Raw genomic sequence first — 18,292 nt, 5'->3', positions numbered from 1 at the left:
GGTGCGTTTCTCTGGGGGAATTCAAGATTGAATACTTCAATGGATAAACAGAGTTTGTGTTTCTTTCCGTAACAATTAATTCAAGATCACTCGGATCATGGTGCATGAAAGGAACCGAAGAACAATTCTTCAATTTCTTTGATGCACCATGATCCAAGTGACCTTGGATCAATTGTTATGGGAAGAAATGCTAACTCTGTTTATCCAATCTTGAAAGAAATGCAGTTTTTATAGTAAATGGTTTGAACCCAGGAGTATCAGTAGTTTGCATAGTGTGATCGTCCAGGTGATGGTAGATCTGAAAAGAACTGTTGTTAGCAACCTGAACGGAAGTCATCTTCAGAGTCAAGTGAATAGTGTTTGTCAGTCAGTGATGTAAGTCGGGTCCGTTAAACGTGATTGGTCAGTATAGCTATGGTGGTATTGGCTGAAAGACTTGTGTAAAGTTTGTCATCAGTCATTTGTGGGTTTCGATCGGTCTATAGTTAGTCAAATTGGTCAGTTTTTGGTTCGTCTATTGTAAGTCAAATTAAGTCAGTCTGTTAGAAGTCTGTGTGTCGGTTTTGTTTCCGTCATGGATAAGTCGTTTGTAAGGTGCCAGTAGTTGTTGACATCTGTTAAGAGGTGTTTGTTCTAGGTCAGTATACCAGCTTTCCAGAGTCAGTCATTGAAAATAGTTTGTACTGTAGGTTAAGCACTGAGAAGAGTCCCAGTCAATGTTGTGGTTTGACAAACCACAACATTGACTGAGACTCTGCTCAGTGTTTAACCTACAGTACAAAATTATTTTCAATGACTAACTCTGGTTCCACTCAGGTTGTTGAAACATCAGTCTCCAACAACAGTTCTTTTTAGAACTACCCTCACCCGGACAATCACACTATATGAACTACAAGTGCAGTTTTTAAGATTCATGTTATTTGGCTTACCCATGCTTCAAAACAGCTTACAACACCTTTTGTATTTTATAAACATTTATTTGAAAAGCAACATAAATTGTTTTCTACACAAACAGACAAGCTACATAACAAATTTTCTTATGTTCTACTTCTAAATGGAAAATATGCTAATAGGTTTATGATAAAATTGAATTCCCATGGGAGCCAAATCCCTTGGGAATCAAATCCCTTGGGAATTAGTCCCATGGGAATTAATTTTCTCTTAAGAGCTCTTTTATTCCCATGGGAATCAAATCCCTTGGGAATTAGTCCCATGGGAATTAATTTTCTCTAAGAGCTCTTTTATTCCCTTGGGAATCAAATCCCTTGGGAAATAGTCCCATGGGAATTAATTTTCTCTAAGAGCTCTTTTATTCCCATGGGAATCAAATCCCTTGGGAATAAGTCCCATGGGAATTAATTTTCTCTAAGAGCTGTCTTATTCCCATGGGAATCAAATCCCTTGGGAATTAGTCCCATGGGAATGAAAGTTATCCCCTTGGGAATAAATTTCATTACAGTTTAATCACTGTAAACAAAAAATTAATAAAATGCAACTGTTCAAAGACAGTGTTGAAATGCCCTGTTCAGATTGACTACTGAGAAGTTAAGTGTTAAGATGTTAATAACAGTTTCCAGCAGTTATCCATTAACAGGTCTACTGTTGCGCATTATGAAGTGATGTTACAATATTGGTACCACACAAATGCCTAATCATTGGTGAACAAATTGTGGTCGTCTTTATGGCATAATAAGTTACAAAAGCTGTGGAACAACTCACTAAAAACACCCTTTGTATTAGCTTGAAGTCCTTATAACAAAAATGGCTCGGTGAAACCCATTCTCTTAGTATGTAACTGTGATAAGCATGTTAAAGTTTGCAAAGTTTAAAATTCTACAAGTAGGGTTCTGAGGTATTTCAAACTTTCTAAATGGGCTCAAGCAAACCTACAGAATTTGTGTGGGTAAGTTTCTAAAGAAACTGTGGTGCTGTGTCAGTTATGAGGCATTTGTGTGATACCAATATTGCAACATTACTTGATAACGTGTGATAGTATTGACCTGTTAATTAAGTATAACTGCTTGAAAGTGCTGGAAGCTGTTATCAGCCACCTTGAACAAAGGATCCATTCATCTAACTTAAGATAACTGACGACAAACGAAACAGCTATTAGTTCTTTCTGTGAAGCTGCCAGGACCAAAATTAACTATCTCATACCCACTGTTGATTAGGTTCAACTTGCATTTGTACTTGGAGTATTTTTTTCAAAAATTTCAATTTTAAATTAAAAATTTTCCTTTCTTTCATCAGAAGTCTGGTTTGTTGTTTGTCCTCTCAGTCTTTTAGTCATTTAGTCCCAAAATCTACTGGTTAATTCTCCTCACAGAAAGCCTTACATTTCCTAGCATATTAAGTTTGAATTTGCTCTATTCTACTTTTTTCCTTTTTTTCATCACAAGTCTGGTTTACTTGTTTGTAATCTCAGTCTTAACACTTTTAGTCCAAAAATCTATTGGTTAATTCTCCTCGTAGAAAGCCATACATTTCCTAGCATGTTAAATATGAGAATTTGCCTTAGTCTACTATTTTCCTTTTATTCATCAAAAGTCTGGCTTACTTGATAATTGTCTTCTCAGTCCTAATACTTTTAGTCCTGAAATCTAATGGTTAATTCTCCTTACAGAAAGCGATACATTTCCTAACATGTTAAATATGAGAATTTGCCCTAGTCTACTATTTTCCTTTTTTTCATCACAAGTCTGGTTCACTTGTTGTTTGTCTTCTCAGTCTTAACACTGTTAGTCCCGAGATCTATTGGTGAATTTTCCTTACAGAAAACCATACATTTCCTAGCATGTTAATATAAGAATTTGCCCCAGTCTACTATTTTCCTTTCTTTCATCGCAAGTCTGATTTGTTGTTTGTCTTCTCAGTCTTAACACTTTTAGTCCCAATATCTATTGGTTAATTCTCCTCACAAAGCTTTACATTTCCTAGCGTTTTCATATGAGAATTTGCCCTAATCTACTATTTTCTTTTTTTTCATCACAAGTCTGGTTTACGTGTTGATTGTCTTCTCAGTCTTAACACTTTCAGTGCCGAGATGTATTAATTAATTCTCCTCACAGAAAGCCATACATTCCCTAACATGTTAAATATGAGAATTTGCCCTAGTCTACTATTTTCCTTTTCTCTTCACTAGTCTGGTTTACTTGTTTGTAATCTCAGTCTTCACACTTTTAGTCCCGAGATCTATTGGTTAATTCTCCTTAGAGAAAGCCATACATTTCCTAGCATGTTTAATATGAGAATTTACCCTAGTCTTCTATTTTCCTTTTTTTTTCATCCCAAGTCTGGTTTACTTGTTGTTTCTACAGTCACTCTTAACACTTTTAGTCCCAAGATCCATTGGTTTATTCTCCTTACAGAAAGCCATATATTTCCTAGCATGTTAAATATGAGAATTTGCCCGAGTCTGCAATTTTCCTTTTTTTCATCAAAAGTCTGATTTACTTGTTGTTTGTCTTCTCAGTCTTAATACTTTTAGTCCCAAGATCTATTGGTTAATTCTCCTTACAGAAAGCCATACATTTCCTAGCATGTTAAATATGAGAATTTGCCCTAGTCTACTGCATGTATTTTCCTTTTTTTTATCGCAAGTGTGGTTTACTTGGTGTTTGTAATCTCAGTCTGAATACTTTTAGTCCCAAGATCTATTGGTTAATTCTCCTTACAGAAAGCCATACATTTCCTAGAATTTTAATGTGAGAATTTGCCTTAGTCTATTTTTTCCCTATTTTTCATCACAAGTCTGGTTTACTTCTTCTTTGTCTTCTCAGTCTTAACACTTTAAGTCCCTAGATCTATTGGTTAATTCTCCTTACAGAAAGCGATACATTTCCTAGCATGTTAAATATGAGAATTTACCCTTGTCTACTATTTTCCTTTTTTTTTCATCACAAGTCTGGTTTACTTGTTGTTTGCAATCTCAGTCTTGACACTTTTAGTTGCGAGATCTATTGGTTAATTCTCCTTACAGAAAGCCATACATTTCCTAGCATGTTGAATATGAGAATTTGCCCTAGTCCACTATTTTCCTTTTTTTTCATCACGAGTCTGGTTTACTTGATGTTTGCCTTCTCATTCTTAACACTTAGTTCCAACATGTATTGGTTAATTCTCCTTACAGAAAGCCATACATTTCCTAACATGTTAAGTATGAGAATTTGCCCTAGTCTACTATTTTTCTTTTTTTATCACAAGTATGAATTACTTGTTGTTTGTAATCTCAATTTTAACACTTTTAGTCCCGAGATCTATAGGTTCATTCTCCTTACAGAAAGCCATACATTTCCTAGCATGTTAAATATGAGAATTTGCCCTAGGCTACTATTTTCCTTTTTTCATCAAAAGTCTGGCTTGCTTGATGTTTGTCTTCTCAGTCCCAATACTTTTAGTCCCAAGATCTGTTGGTTAAATCTTCGTACAGAAAGCCATACATTTCCTATAACATATTAAATATGAGAATTTGCCTTAGTCTACTATTTTCCTTTTTGTTCATCGCAAGTCTGGTTTACTTGTTGTTTGTAATCTCAGTCTTGACACTTTTAGTCACGAGATCTATTGGTTAATTCTCCTTACAGAAAGCCATACATTTCCTAACATGTTAAATATGAGAATTTGCCCTAGTCTACTATTTTCCTTTTTTTGATCACAAAGTCTGGTTTGTTGTTTGTCTTCTCAGTCTTAACACTTTTAGTCCCAAGATCTATTGGTTAATTCTTCTAACAGAAAGCCATACATTTCCTAACATGTTAAATTTGAGACTTTGGACTCGCATCCAGACAATGTTCCCTAGTCTACTATTTTTTCTTTTTCCTTGTCACCAGACTGGTTTATAATGCATTTATCATGTAAGATAACAGAAGATGTTCATCGCTGCTAGGGTAAAATTTATTCCTCAAGTTATTTCTTCTATATGTCAACAGTTAAAAGTGATTGATGAGTTGTTGTCAGTTTCAATTTGCCCACTATTGTATTGGCTAAAGTTCTGCAGTATCAAGTCTAACCTAAACAACTGTTTTTGTTGAGGTCAGCTGAAAGTATTCACGTTCCTGTAAAATCATACTTCCAAAAACAAAGCTGCAATTAACTTTGTTCTGTTACTTGCAAGATTCTACATTTGGCTTTGCAGAAGCAAAGGAAATATTCCAACTATTGAAAATTTTAAGCCTTTTTTGAAACAATATAAGAAAGAAATTGAACCTTTCTCTCTTTAGTAACCTTTTACTAGTTTGAAGTCTCTCGATCTTTTTACACTTTCCTTTCTACCAGACATTCCCTTCCTATTTTCCTCACTTCAGTATTCAAAGTATATAAAGCTAAATTTCAGTGAACCAGCAGGGAAAATATCTTTAATCATTTTGAATTCCTTTGAGTTAGAAGCTCACTTCACTAAAATTTACCATGCATCCCCGCCCTGCTTTATTTTCTGGATTTTGAAGGGTATGTAATCGATATTGCAAGTAACGCAAGTAGCTGTGTGTTTTCTTTTCATATACATATAAGTAAAGCGTAGAGTATAGCATTGTTAGTAGCGTATCTCACATTGAAAGTCAGTACTGTTTTGTAAGTAGAGTATAGTATTGTTACTAGCTTAAGTATCTCACATTGTAAGTAAGTACTGTAAGTGTTGTAAGCAGAGTATAGTATTGTTAGTAGCGTATCTCACATTGTAAGTAAGTACTGTTTTGTAAGTAGAGTATAGTATTGTTACTAGCTTAAGTATTGCACGTTGTAAGTAAGTACTGTAAGTTTTGTATTGTAAGTGGTGTACTGTTGTAGTGGTGTAAGTAGCAAAATTAAAAAAAATCATCTACAGTGTAGTTATCACAGCAGTCTCTGCATTTTTCTTTTACAAGTAAACCAAGTGTTGTTGGAAAATTGTAATTCTAAAGAAAACAGCAAATATTTGGAGCATCTAATGTCTCATCTGATAAGCTGTCCAGTGCCAGTTATGCTTGTCTCGTCAGTTTTAACACTTTTAGTCCCCAGATCTGTTCACTAATTCTCCTTACTTGAAGTCATGCATTTCCTTCCTTGTTAGAAGAATTATTTTGGAACCACATTATGTCTCCTGGTCTACTATTTTTCCTTTTTTTCTCATCACAGACTGGTTTACAATGTAGTTATTAAGTAAGGAAAAGTAAGATGCTCATCACTCCTAGGAGTGAAAGGATAAATCATTTGTCAAGTTATTTGTTATTTATGTAGTAGTATTAACTAAAAGTTCTATGGTGTCAAGTCTAACTTAAACAATACATTGATTTTGTTGAGGTCAGCTGAAGGTATTCATGACCCTGTAAATTCACCTATTGTGTAACTATCAGCAGTTTGTCCAATGTTTTGACAAGTAAACCAAGCATTTTAACAATGTTGTAATTCTAAAGAACGCATATTCTGGTTGTGTTTGTCTCATCCAATAAACTCTCCAGTCCAAGTAAGCTTGTCTTGTTAGTCTTGATACTTTTAGTCCAAAGATCTGTTGGTTAATTCTCCTAACAGGATGCCACACATTTCCTAGCATGTTAATTTTGAGAATTTGGAATCACATCGAAACAATGTCTTCTAGTCTACTATTTTCCTTTTTCTCATCACCAGTCTGGGTTACAATGTACAATGTATTTATCATGTAGAGAGGTGTTCTACTCCTAGGAGTCAAGTCAAGTCATTTGTATTATGTGTCAACAGTAAACAGTGACTTATCAATATTTCTTGTTGTCACCTTTAATTAGCCCACTACCGTATTGGCTAAAGTTCTGCAGTATCAAGTTCAACTTAAACAATTGATTTTGTTGAGGTCAGCTGAAGTAAACCAATAGCAATATTGTTATAATCATAATTCTAAAGAAAACCATACACATTCAGGTTGTCTTGTTTACCGTAATCTGATAAGCTGTCTATTGCCAGTTATGCTTGCCTTGTCAGTCTTAACACCTTCTGTCCCAAGATCTGTTTGCCAATTCTCCTCAATAAAAGCCTACATTTCCTAACTTGTTGGTTTTAAGGATTTGGAACCACGTCCAGACAATTTCCCCTAGTCTGCCATTTTCCTTTTTTTCGTCACAAGTCTGGAAGTGTTTGTCTTGTCAGTCTTATCACTTTCAGTCCCGAGATTTATTGGTTAATTCTCCTAACAGCGGGCCATACATGTACATTTGCTAGCATGTCAAATTTGAGAATTTGGAATCACATCCAGACAATGTCTCCTAGTCTACTATTTTCCTTCCTCCTCATCACAAGTCTGGTTTGCAATGTATTTATCATTGGAAAAGAAAGATGTTCATCGCTTCTAGGAGTGAAAGGGTAAATCATTCATCAGGTCATTTGTTCTTTATGTCAAGAGTTAAAAGTGATTGATCAACTGTTATCAGTTTCAATCTGCCCACTACTGTATTTGCTAAAGTTCTGTAGTATCAGCTAAAGTTGTATAGTATCATTGATTTAGTTGAAGTCACCTGAATGTAAACATGACCCTGTAAATTCACCTAGTTATCACTGACAGCTGTTGCTGCAATGTTTTGACAAGTAAACCAGGTATTATAACAATATTGTAATTCTAAAGAAAACCACAAATATTGCAGTTGTCTCTTCTCATCTCATAAGCTGTCCAGAGCCAGTTATGCTTGTCTTGTCAGTCTTATTAACACTTATAGTCCCAAAATCTGTTGGTTAATTCCCCTAACTAAACACCATATATTGCCTAGACTGTTAATTTTGATGAAAAGCAACAGAAAAATTGAACTGGCTTCTATTTTTTTTCTTCGTTGTTTTTATGAAAGCATTTTATATGTGGGCCCACAAAATTTTCAGTGACTTTTCAAATTCATGCACATTGCCATGATTGCACAGTGCATGACTATGCATGGATAATTAATGTTAGACATTGAGCTTGTGTACTACGAAAATTAATTTCAAAAGCAATTTCAAAGCAATCAAGGACTATAATAAAACAAACAAGAAAGATACTTGCATTTTGGTGAGTATTCAGAGAGATCACTTTAAAGATTACCAGGCTTGCAAATATGGCCAAATATCATCACAAAAAGAAATCCAAAAAGATTTGAACATCAACTTAAAGGTTCTAATAAAAGATTACTTGTAGCTGACAAGTTTCCAACTTCTGAAAGATATCTGCAAGATTTTAAATAGGTCTAAGTTCCAAATTTAGGTATTTTTTTAAAAATAATACTAGTGAGCAGCACTTCAGCAACAGATCTTGTCAACTTGCTTTATTTTCTCCGACCGGTTTCGTCTGATCATACAGACTTCATCAGGGAGTTTGAACAAGATACATAAAGGAACTTATTTTATACCTATTCTTTAGAGTACAAATCACGTTCCGACTAGGGTGTGAACAGCAAAAAACACCTACAGATAGATAACCGACCAGGCTTAGAGAACCATTTACTCCTGTTACTATAGTTTATCTCCCTGAAAACGGGTAGTAAAAACCTAGCTGGATAACCCCGAAGGCGTAAGCGCTTCCAGAATAGTTGACGTGTCTCATCGAATGAGCGAAAAGTCGAGCTTTTTCTGGCGTGACGCATGAGCTCGCCTTTGATAAAAGCTTTCTTGTTGCTAGCGGGGTGAAATGACTCATATGGTATATACAGATACTTGTTAAGCGGTTTCTGAAAAGTAGAGTATTGCAGTTTGTTTATGACAGTATCTTTGAAAAGTAGCAAGTCTAGAAAGGAAATCTTAGAATCGCTAATTTCGTAAGTTATCTTAATGCGTTCATCCTTAGTATTAATGGCACTGAGAAATTCAAGGAGGGTCTCCTGAGGGCCTTCCCAGATGACAAAAATATCATCGATAAAACGCTTGTAGAGGGTTAAATTTCGAGAATACAATTCAATAATATCCCTCTCGTGATAATACATAAAAGCGTTTGCGGCTGTAACCGCGAAGGGAGTACCCATGGCGATACCAAACGTTTGATGGTATATATCGCTACTAAATTCAGATTTAAGGAAATTATTTTCAAAGATTACACGAGTTAACTGAACCAAGAGAGGTGTTTGCGCTACCTTGCCCTCTCTAAGCAAGAGGTCAAGAGCAATAATTGCTTTCTTTGTGTCAATGTTTGGATAGAGTGATGACACATCCGCCGTAACAAGAAGGCAATTTGCGGGTAGCTCAACTTTCTCTAAACATTGGATCAGTTCACCCGAGTCACGCAAAACCGTAGGCATAGTAATGTTTGGTCTGACTAATTCGTCAACAAAAATACTAATGGGCCTAGTGATATAAGAGTGAGAAGCCACGATAGGCCTCCCAGCTATAGGTGACTTATGAATCTTAGGAATAATATAAAATTTAGCAGGATCGATACTCCTAGGACTGTCGTCTAGGCTACGGAGGAACTTGAGAGAGTTGGGTGGTAAAAATCTAGAGTAACTATTTACAAGTTTATCTCTGGTCTCAATTACCTTTTGACGTCTAAATGTCCAGTCATCTTTTGTGACTTTAGCATACGATTTAGTGTCATTGAGGTGTTTAAGAGTCTCTTTTTCTACCCAGTCTCTGGATACGAGAGCAGGTCCGAGGTTTTTGTCTGTGGCTAAGACGCGAACCGTGGGGTTTTCCTTGAGCTCGCGTAATCCTCTCCGTTCGCCAAACGTCAGATTGTTTGTCCAACGCGGCGGGGTCTGGTTAAAGGTCTCCAGTAGCTCTAGACGGATTTTATACAGGTTTTCTTCGAGGTCAGGATCTTCCTGAGGCGGATTCCATCCTGTTTTAACGTACAGTTTAGGATTGAAGTCCGGGTCATCAGGTTGATCAGCAAATTTGTAATGCAGATGGACGCTACGACAGAAATCCTGTATTTGATTGTCAAAAACACAAACGGCAGGCGGTCTGAGCGTAGGTATAAATTTAAGACCTAAGCCAAGAGTTCGTGACTGCTCTGGGGTGAGAGTGACATTTGAAAGATTGTGAATTTCCAAATTCCGTGGTAAAAGGTCCAAAATCGTTTTTTTTTGCCATTTTGTCAAGCCATTTAGAGTAACTGTCTCTCGCATCTATTTTACGACGCCGTTTCCACGGCCTTTCCCGTTTTTTGATTTCTGGCGACGAGAAACAGAGGGAGAGCAGCTATCAGAAAACCTGACATTGGGTTTTTTGAGCTGTCTCCGCTGTTTTGATCGACTTCGTCTCCCTTGTACACTTTTGGCTGCGGGCAAGGGGTTGCGCGGGTTACGGGCATCCTGGCTCGAATCTTGACGGTGTTGCTGTTTCCGATTTCTGGAGCTTGATCTATTTTTACCACGGCTTTTGGAATTTTTTCGGGGCGGTGGAGCTGTATTTCCTGGCGGAGAAGCTGGGTTGAGCTTAGAAACTTCCTGTCGCACGGCACGTTGCACCATGTCGTGGACAGACTGTTCGTTAATGCTAAATTGGGTATCCATTTGCTCTGTTCTTTTGGCCTCTTTAGAAGCTTTTTTAATGTTCTCCGCTACCCGTTTAGAAGCTCGTGTTGCGGCACACTCGAAATAGAAGCTGTCGGCAAAACATTTTGCCGACTTGACATATTCGTCTGCTTCGGTATTAAGAGAAGAATCCGTGAGCGCTGTTAAATCCGTGAGCCCCAAAATTAAACATTGCACATTCGCAGGATTTTAGTCATATCCTGCACGCATTTTTGTAGGTGTTTTTTGCTGTTCACACCCTAGTCGGAACGTGATTTGTACTCTAAAGAATAGGTATAAAATAAGTTCCTTTATGTATCTTGTTCAAACTCCCTGATGAAGTCTGTATGATCAGACGAAACCGGTCGGAGAAAATAAAGCAAGTTGACAAGATCTGTTGCTGAAGTGCTGCTCACTAGTATTATTTTTAAAAAAATTTTAAAAAAATTGTTTAAAAAAATCAGTCTTATCACTTTCAGTCCCAAGATTTATTGGTTAATTCTCCTAACAGCGGGCCATACATGTACATTTGCTAGCATGTCAAATTTGAGAATTTGGAATCACATCCAGACAATGTCTCCTAGTCTACTATTTTCCTTTTTCTCATCACCAGTCTGGGTTACAATGTACAATGTATTTATCATGTAGAGAGGTGTTCTACTCCTAGGAGTCAAGTCAAGTCATTTGTATTATGTGTCAACAGTAAACAGTGACTTATCAATATTTCTTGTTGTCACCTTTAATTAGCCCACTACCGTATTGGCTAAAGTTCTGCAGTATCAAGTTCAACTTAAACGATTGATTTTGTTGAGGTCAGCTGAAGTAAACCAATAGCAATATTGTTATAATCATAATTCTAAAGAAAACCATACATATTCAGGTTGTCTTGTTTACCGTAATCTGATAAGCTGTCTATTGCCAGTTATGCTTGCCTTGTCAGTCTTAACACCTTCTGTCCCAAGATCTGTTTGCCAATTCTCCTCAATAAAAGCCTACATTTCCTAACTTGTTGGTTTTAAGGATTTGGAACCACGTCCAGACAATTTCCCCTAGTCTGCCATTTTCCTTTTTTTCGTCACAAGTCTGGAAGTGTTTGTCTTGTCAGTCTTATCACTTTCAGTCCCAAGATTTATTGGTTAATTCTCCTAACAGCGGGCCATACATGTACATTTGCTAGCATGTCAAATTTGAGAATTTGGAATCACATCCAGACAATGTCTCCTAGTCTACTATTTTCCTTCCTCCTCATCACAAGTCTGGTTTGCAATGTATTTATCATTGGAAAAGAAAGATGTTCATCGCTTCTAGGAGTGAAAGGGTAAATCATTCATCAGGTCATTTGTTCTTTATGTCAAGAGTTAAAAGTGATTGATCAACTGTTATCAGTTTCAATCTGCCCACTACTGTATTTGCTAAAGTTCTGTAGTATCAGCTAAAGTTGTATAGTATCATTGATTTAGTTGAAGTCACCTGAATGTAAACATGACCCTGTAAATTCACCTAGTTATCACTGACAGCAGTTGCTGCAATGTTTTGACAAGTAAACCAGGTATTATAACAATATTGTAATTCTAAAGAAAACCACAAATATTGCAGTTGTCTCTTCTCATCTCATAAGCTGTCCAGAGCCAGTTATGCTTGTCTTGTCAGTCTTATTAACACTTATAGTCCCAAAATCTGTTGGTTAATTCCCCTAACTAAACACCATATATTGCCTAGACTGTTAATTTTGATGAAAAGCAACAGAAAAATTGAACTGGCTTCTATTTTTTTTCTTCGTTGTTTTTATGAAAGCATTTTATATGTGGGCCCACAAAATTTTCAGTGACTTTTCAAATTCATGTACATTGCCATGATTGCACAGTGCATGACTATGCATGGATAATTAATGTTAGACATTGAGCTTGTGTACTACGAAAATTAATTTCAAAAGCAATTTCAAAGCAATCAAGGACTATAATAAAACAAACAAGAAAGATACTTGCATTTTGGTGAGTATTCAGAGAGATCACTTTAAAGATCACCAGGCTTGCAAATATGGCCAAATATCATCACAAAAAGAAATCCAAAAAGATTTGAACATCAACTTAAAGGTTCTAATAAAAGATTACTTGTAGCTGACAAGTTTCCAACTTCTGAAAGATATCCGCAAGATTTTAAATAGGTCTAAGTTCCAAATTTACGTATCTTAGTACACAGAGACAACATGTTCTATTTGAACTTGCACTGAAAAAAGGCAGCAGCACAGCTAAGAACCTCTATATTACTCAATTCAATTAGCTAAAAATTCTTCAGTCCAGTCAGACCAGGATCCTAAGTTGCCTCCTTACATTCTCAGCACTCACCTGACCTTGACATTAAACTTTTCCTTCCATGAAAGAATTCCAGGCTATACTGTTTGAAACAAGGATCCAAGCACCAGTACTATACATAAGTACATGGTTTTCAGACAAAGACAAAGGAACAAACCTAATTAAGTTACAAAATAAACAAACCAACTTTCCAGTCATTAGCATCTTGTGCATTCCATTTGAAGAGAAAGGAAGCCTCATGCCTCATATACTGTATGTGACAGCACGTAAGTTAAGGTGATTCCTTAGTATTGGATTGCACATCCCTACTGCACACAATTTTCGCCTCATTAGCGCACGCACATGAACGTGTGCGTGTACAAAACATAAGAGACTTCCTTCAAACTAAGCTCAATAGTGAAATAAATGCTCCTTTTCTCTTAAATAAGCACACTGACCCCCACCAATGAGAACAATAAAAATTATCCTCAATAACTAAGAAAAAAAATTAGCAGAAATCTATGGCTACTTTTTTGGCAAATGAAATAAATACTACAGAGACAGACATAATGGGCCCAACAGCGCACGTCCAAATTATGTTTCCTTTAAAGGATAAAAAAATGCAGGGTATTTGAGGACATTTTGTCTGGGATGAAGATGAATAAACAGTCAAAGAAAGTCAAACTCTGTGTGATATAACACACTGCGTCGAAAAATAATCAAGCTTATTTGTTGCACAGAGGTTACCAAAAGTCACCTAAATAACCATATTTGTCAGCATTGTGGTGTGAAAACAAGCATGGTCACCTCCTCTTTTTACTACGTTTTTAATATCTCCTGGACCTGTAACAACAGCATACCAAGTTTCGTCGGAAATCTATGGTGGGTTCTTTTACTAGGGAATCACCTTAACTACCGCTGTTCTTTACATCTTAATGAATTGAAGTAAATGAAGTTTTTTTCTTATTTTGACCCGTCCTCCCCCTTCACCTCAACAAAAAATGTAACATGAAAGAAAATAGAGCTTAAAATATTGGAAATTTCTGCTAATAGGTGTCACAGAGGAACCTAACAAGCAAATGTCCAGTACGAATAATAAATTTTAACTGTGCAAACAAGTGTCAATGATATCGTGCTTGATAACACAAGGAACAAAAATCTGGAGATTCAGAGAATGAAATGTTTTTGTATCAGAAAACTTTCAAGTTTAAAAATCTTCATGTTAAAAATGATAAAGCTTCTACATTACAAAGACAAAATACTCATGCCATAATTTTTTATGTTCAAGGCCATTCTCTTGCCAAGCATAATTGATTTACCTTCCTGATGTTGTCCTTTTCTGCCAAGAACAAAAGAAGTGTCCATAATTATTTTTGATGTAAATTTTAAGCTAGCTGATCCAGGTTGCTTCATAAGAATATAAAAATATTCCTCGTGTATTAAACACTTGTTTGCACCATGGTATTACATACTTGCCAACATCACAAGATCATTATTGTATATGTACATACCAGGACAAACTTTTATCACTCCACAACTGACCCCAAGCCTGGTTGCAAACCATGTAAAAATTCAGAGTGATAAAAAGGGGTGTACTTTGATCATACACTGTTTTATTTTTACGAGAGATTAACACAGATTCCGCTCAAAGTTCGAGCAATAAGTGCAAAAGTTATTTCCTAAAAATCTACTCATAGCATGATAACTTTTTGAATACTATTTAAAACATCTCACTGTACTTCTAGGTGACCCCGCGATTAAATCCCCACGCATTCTCAAGAAATTTAATGTCAAACCTCGTAAGAATGCTTAAAGCGTGCGTTATTGTGTTTTCAACTAACACGAAATGTCCGTTTTAATAAAAATATGGATAACCTCAAGTTCAATTTTCTCTCACGGGGTTAGCTTGAGAGCTAAGGTCTCGATAAGATCTTCCTACCTTTATTCAAAATACTAAAATGCCATGAGTTTTTTGGTAACTTAATTTTTGCCATTATTGCTTGAATGTTTGGCAGAAATCATCTTAAGAAGCAAGATCTAGGATGATTGGCAAGTATAGGAAAAAACAACTGACTAATTAATTCTCGCAAAAAGTTCCACATTTATCAATAATATGGTTATTTTGAAGGTGCTCTATTACTACCGTGAAACCCAAGTAGGTTGTGCAAATTATGTATTTGTACACTACTGAACAACACTTAGTTGCCTGGGTGAGGCTGATCACAGAATTGGTCTTTTACTGTTTCCACAGCTAACATTCCATTGTTAAAGAGCTGAGAATTAAGAAAAGAGAAAAATCAGCAATATGATTGAATAATACCTGAAACACCATATGATTTCAATCTTATATCTATTAGCCCCTGTGAAACTTGTTTGTTTTGTTGGTTGTAAATCAGTCAGTTGTCTATACACAATGTAGTACATCCTTCTGTGAAGTATCATCTGAATAGACAGGTCATCTGTAGACCTGCCTGCCTGCCCTATTTAACTCTAGTTATTTCAGGTACTCAGGCCCATAACTCTATTAACATATAACTTTGTAAAATATTTCTGTGAGACTAAGGGAAATAAAGCTTGTTGTTGTTGTTGTTGTTGTTGTTGTTGTTGTTGTTGTTGTTGTTGCAATTGTCGGCAGCCACTCGGTCAAGCGTCAGCAGAGTTCAAGTATCAGTGATAGAGTGTTTCAGTGTCGATGGTACATGCATATTGGTCAAGTATTTAGTGGAATACCACTCAAATGATGGTGGTATATCACTCAAGGGCCAGTTGTATGCTGGTCAAACCTTTGTACTTCATTGTATATACATACATGTAGATCAAGGGTGAAATGAATATTGAACAAGTGTTCGTGATGTTTCTTTTAAACTCAACTCACAGTTGAATGCCCCTCAAGTGTTGGTGATATAACAGTCAAATGTGTGTACTATATGAGTCTTGTGTCTTTGAATATCCTTCAAGAGTCAGTGATATATCTTTAAAGAGTTGATGCTATATCAGTCAAGTGTTGGTAATATAAATTGTCACTTAAGTGTTGCAGCTTGAGAATTGGTCAAGTGCAAAGTATGTCTACTGGTTTGTTGTTATCTCAATATGTCAAATTGCTGGTATATCAGACAAGTATCAGTTGAATATTAGTCAAGGGTCAGTGAAATATCCCTCAAGGGTAGGTGGTGAACTTGTTAAGACTGTCAGCTGAATATCAGTCATGTGTCAGTTGAATCTCAGACATGGGTCAGTTGAATAACACTCAATGGTAAGCAGTGAACTAGTCAAACATCAGTTCAATATCAGTCAAGTGCCAGTTAAATATCAGTCATTGGTCAGTTGAACATCAGTCAAGGGTAAGTGATGAACTAGTGAAGAGTCAGTTGATTATCAGTCATAAGTGTCAGTTGAATATAACTCAAGGGTAAATTAGTGGTGAACCAGTCAAGTGTCAGTTTAATATCAAACAAATGTTGGTTGATTCCAGTCAAGAGTTGGTTAAATACCAGTCAGGGTTAAGTGGAAATTTAGTCAAGTAAGTCAAAGTTGAATATTGGTCAAGTGTCAGTTAAATACCAGCCAAGTGTCAGTTGAATATCACTCAAGTCCCAGTAGAATACCAGTCATGATAAGTGTCTGTGATACATCTGTCAAATTGGTCAGACTGCTGGTGCTATATCACTCAAGTGTCAATTGAATATGACTCAAGTGTTGGTGGTACACTCTGTATCTGTCAAGTGTCTGTGGTATATCAGTTGAGTCAGCTGACCCAGTGTAAGTGGCATATCAATATCGTTTAAGTCTCAGTTGAATATCAGTCACATGACTTGTCAGCAGTATCTCACTCAACTGTCAGGGGTAATCACTCAAGTATGGGTGAAGTCTCAGTGAGGTATTTAAGAACTACTGACATTATATTATCAGTCTATATCAACTGCCTTTTGAGAGATGGTCAACCAGCTATCAGTCTATTGACTGATGTATTGACCAACTATCTATTAACACAACCAACACACAGAACAACACTACCCATGGTAAACATAATCCAGGCACAAATATCCAAAGCTGGTGCTCTTACTCACCTGCCTGTCATTTAAATCATTCAGTTCATCTTTTCCCTTGTTTGTGTTGTGCCTTGTCCACTCAGCTATTCTACCTGACAAAAGTAGACGCGTTTTCAGTAAAAACAATAAAAAGGTCTACATTTTAAATTGTCTGAAGCAATGTCCCAGTGCCAGTTAAATACCAGTCAAATTGGTCAGGTGACTGTTGTGTTGGTGCTCATATCACTCAAGTGTGAATTGAATGTGACTTTCATATTGGTGGTAAAGTGTACATCTGTCAAATGTCTGCAGTCAGTCAGTCAAAAGTCAGTTAATGTAGAGTTGGGTGTACAGTGCTTAAGTGTTGTTTTAATATCAGTCAAGTGTCAGTGGTATCTCACTCAACTGTCAAGGGCATATCGTTCATATATGGACCAAGTCTCGTTGAGGTATAAAAGAACAAACAACTGCATCAGTCTATACCAACTGCCTTTTGAGAGATATTTGACCAGCTAACAAATTGCCTGATACATGGACTAATTATCAACCAACACACTGAACAACACTAACCATGGTATGCGTGATCCAAGCATCGTACATTTAACAGATATCCAAAGCTGGTACATGTACTCTTACTCACCTGTCTGTCTTAAATCATTCAGTTCATCTTTACCCTTGTTCATGTTGTGCCTCATCCACTCACCTATTCTACCTGTGAAAATATCAACAGAATTTTCAGTTAAAATTGAGAAGAGGTTTACATTTTAAGTTTGAAATAGTTATGTCTCTGACGATGGGGTCAAATTTCACTGGTGTATCAATCAAGTCCCTCAAGACTTTTAATGTTCATTGGAGGACTGTGAGGCATGTTAGCTTTTCTGTTTGTATAAAAGTAGTCAGTTGTTTCTAATATAGCTGTCAAGTGTCATTTGAATACAGGTCAATTGTTTCAGAGTTCAAGTGTCAGTGGTACAGTGGCTCAGTGTCAATGGTACATGCATATTGGTTAAGTATTTGGAGGAATACCAGTCAAATGATGGTGGCACAGTGGGAGATCCAGACCTTGAGCTAAGGGGGGAGGGCAGTTTTGTTTTGCTTGCCCTGCCTGCTTTAATCCTTCTGTGATTTCTTCTTTTTTACCCAAAATAAGGGGGATCCCTTCCCCTAGATCCACCACTGTGGTATATAACTAAGTGTCAGTTGCTTACTGGTCAAACCTCTGTAAGTGCTATATAAATGACTACGGGGTCAAATGAATGTTAGACAAGTGTTGGTGGTCACTATCTTTCAACTTCCAGTTGGTCAAGCCCAAGTAGTCGATTGGTTAAGTGTCGGTAAATATCTGTCAAGTGTTGCTGGTATATCAGTCAAGTAACAATCAACTATATACATATATTACTACTAAAATAATTAATATACTGATATGCTGCCTACCTATCAACCAACACACAGAACAACACTTAATGCATGGTAAACATGATCTAGGCATTGTAACAAAATATTGTCCAAAGCTGGTAAACTTACTCACGTGCTGGTCTTTATATCATTCAGTCAATATTGT

The 18,292-nt window shown here is 36.4% G+C and overlaps 2 long non-coding RNA genes across 3 annotated transcripts in view; both read right to left on the bottom strand.

Moving 5' to 3' along the window:
* Positions 1 to 18,292, bottom strand: part of LOC149101431 (uncharacterized) — a 65,089-nt gene that overhangs the window by 16,737 nt on the left and 30,060 nt on the right. The window lies entirely within an intron of this gene.
* LOC110059883 (uncharacterized) overlaps positions 957 to 18,292 on the bottom strand; it is a 38,288-nt gene continuing 20,952 nt past the window's right edge. Inside the window, exons 3-6 of one of the 2 annotated variants that reach the window (XR_016203052.1) lie at positions 18,256 to 18,292; positions 17,372 to 17,443; positions 16,771 to 16,844; positions 957 to 14,976 (exon numbers count right to left, since the gene is read on the bottom strand). The exon at positions 18,256 to 18,292 is cut by the window's right edge and continues 42 nt beyond it. This is a non-coding gene — a long non-coding RNA (uncharacterized LOC110059883). The remainder of the gene's footprint in view (positions 14,977 to 16,770; positions 16,845 to 17,371; positions 17,444 to 18,255) is intronic. The other variant, XR_016203051.1, reaches the window with a different exon arrangement.

This window comes from Orbicella faveolata, unplaced genomic scaffold (assembly GCF_042242905.1).
Source record: "Orbicella faveolata isolate gen_17 unplaced genomic scaffold, um_ofav_v1 contig_4, whole genome shotgun sequence".
Taxonomy (NCBI): domain Eukaryota; kingdom Metazoa; phylum Cnidaria; class Anthozoa; order Scleractinia; family Merulinidae; genus Orbicella; species Orbicella faveolata.
Note: the sequence above shows the minus strand (reverse complement) of the source record. Positions and strands in the feature narration are given on the sequence as shown.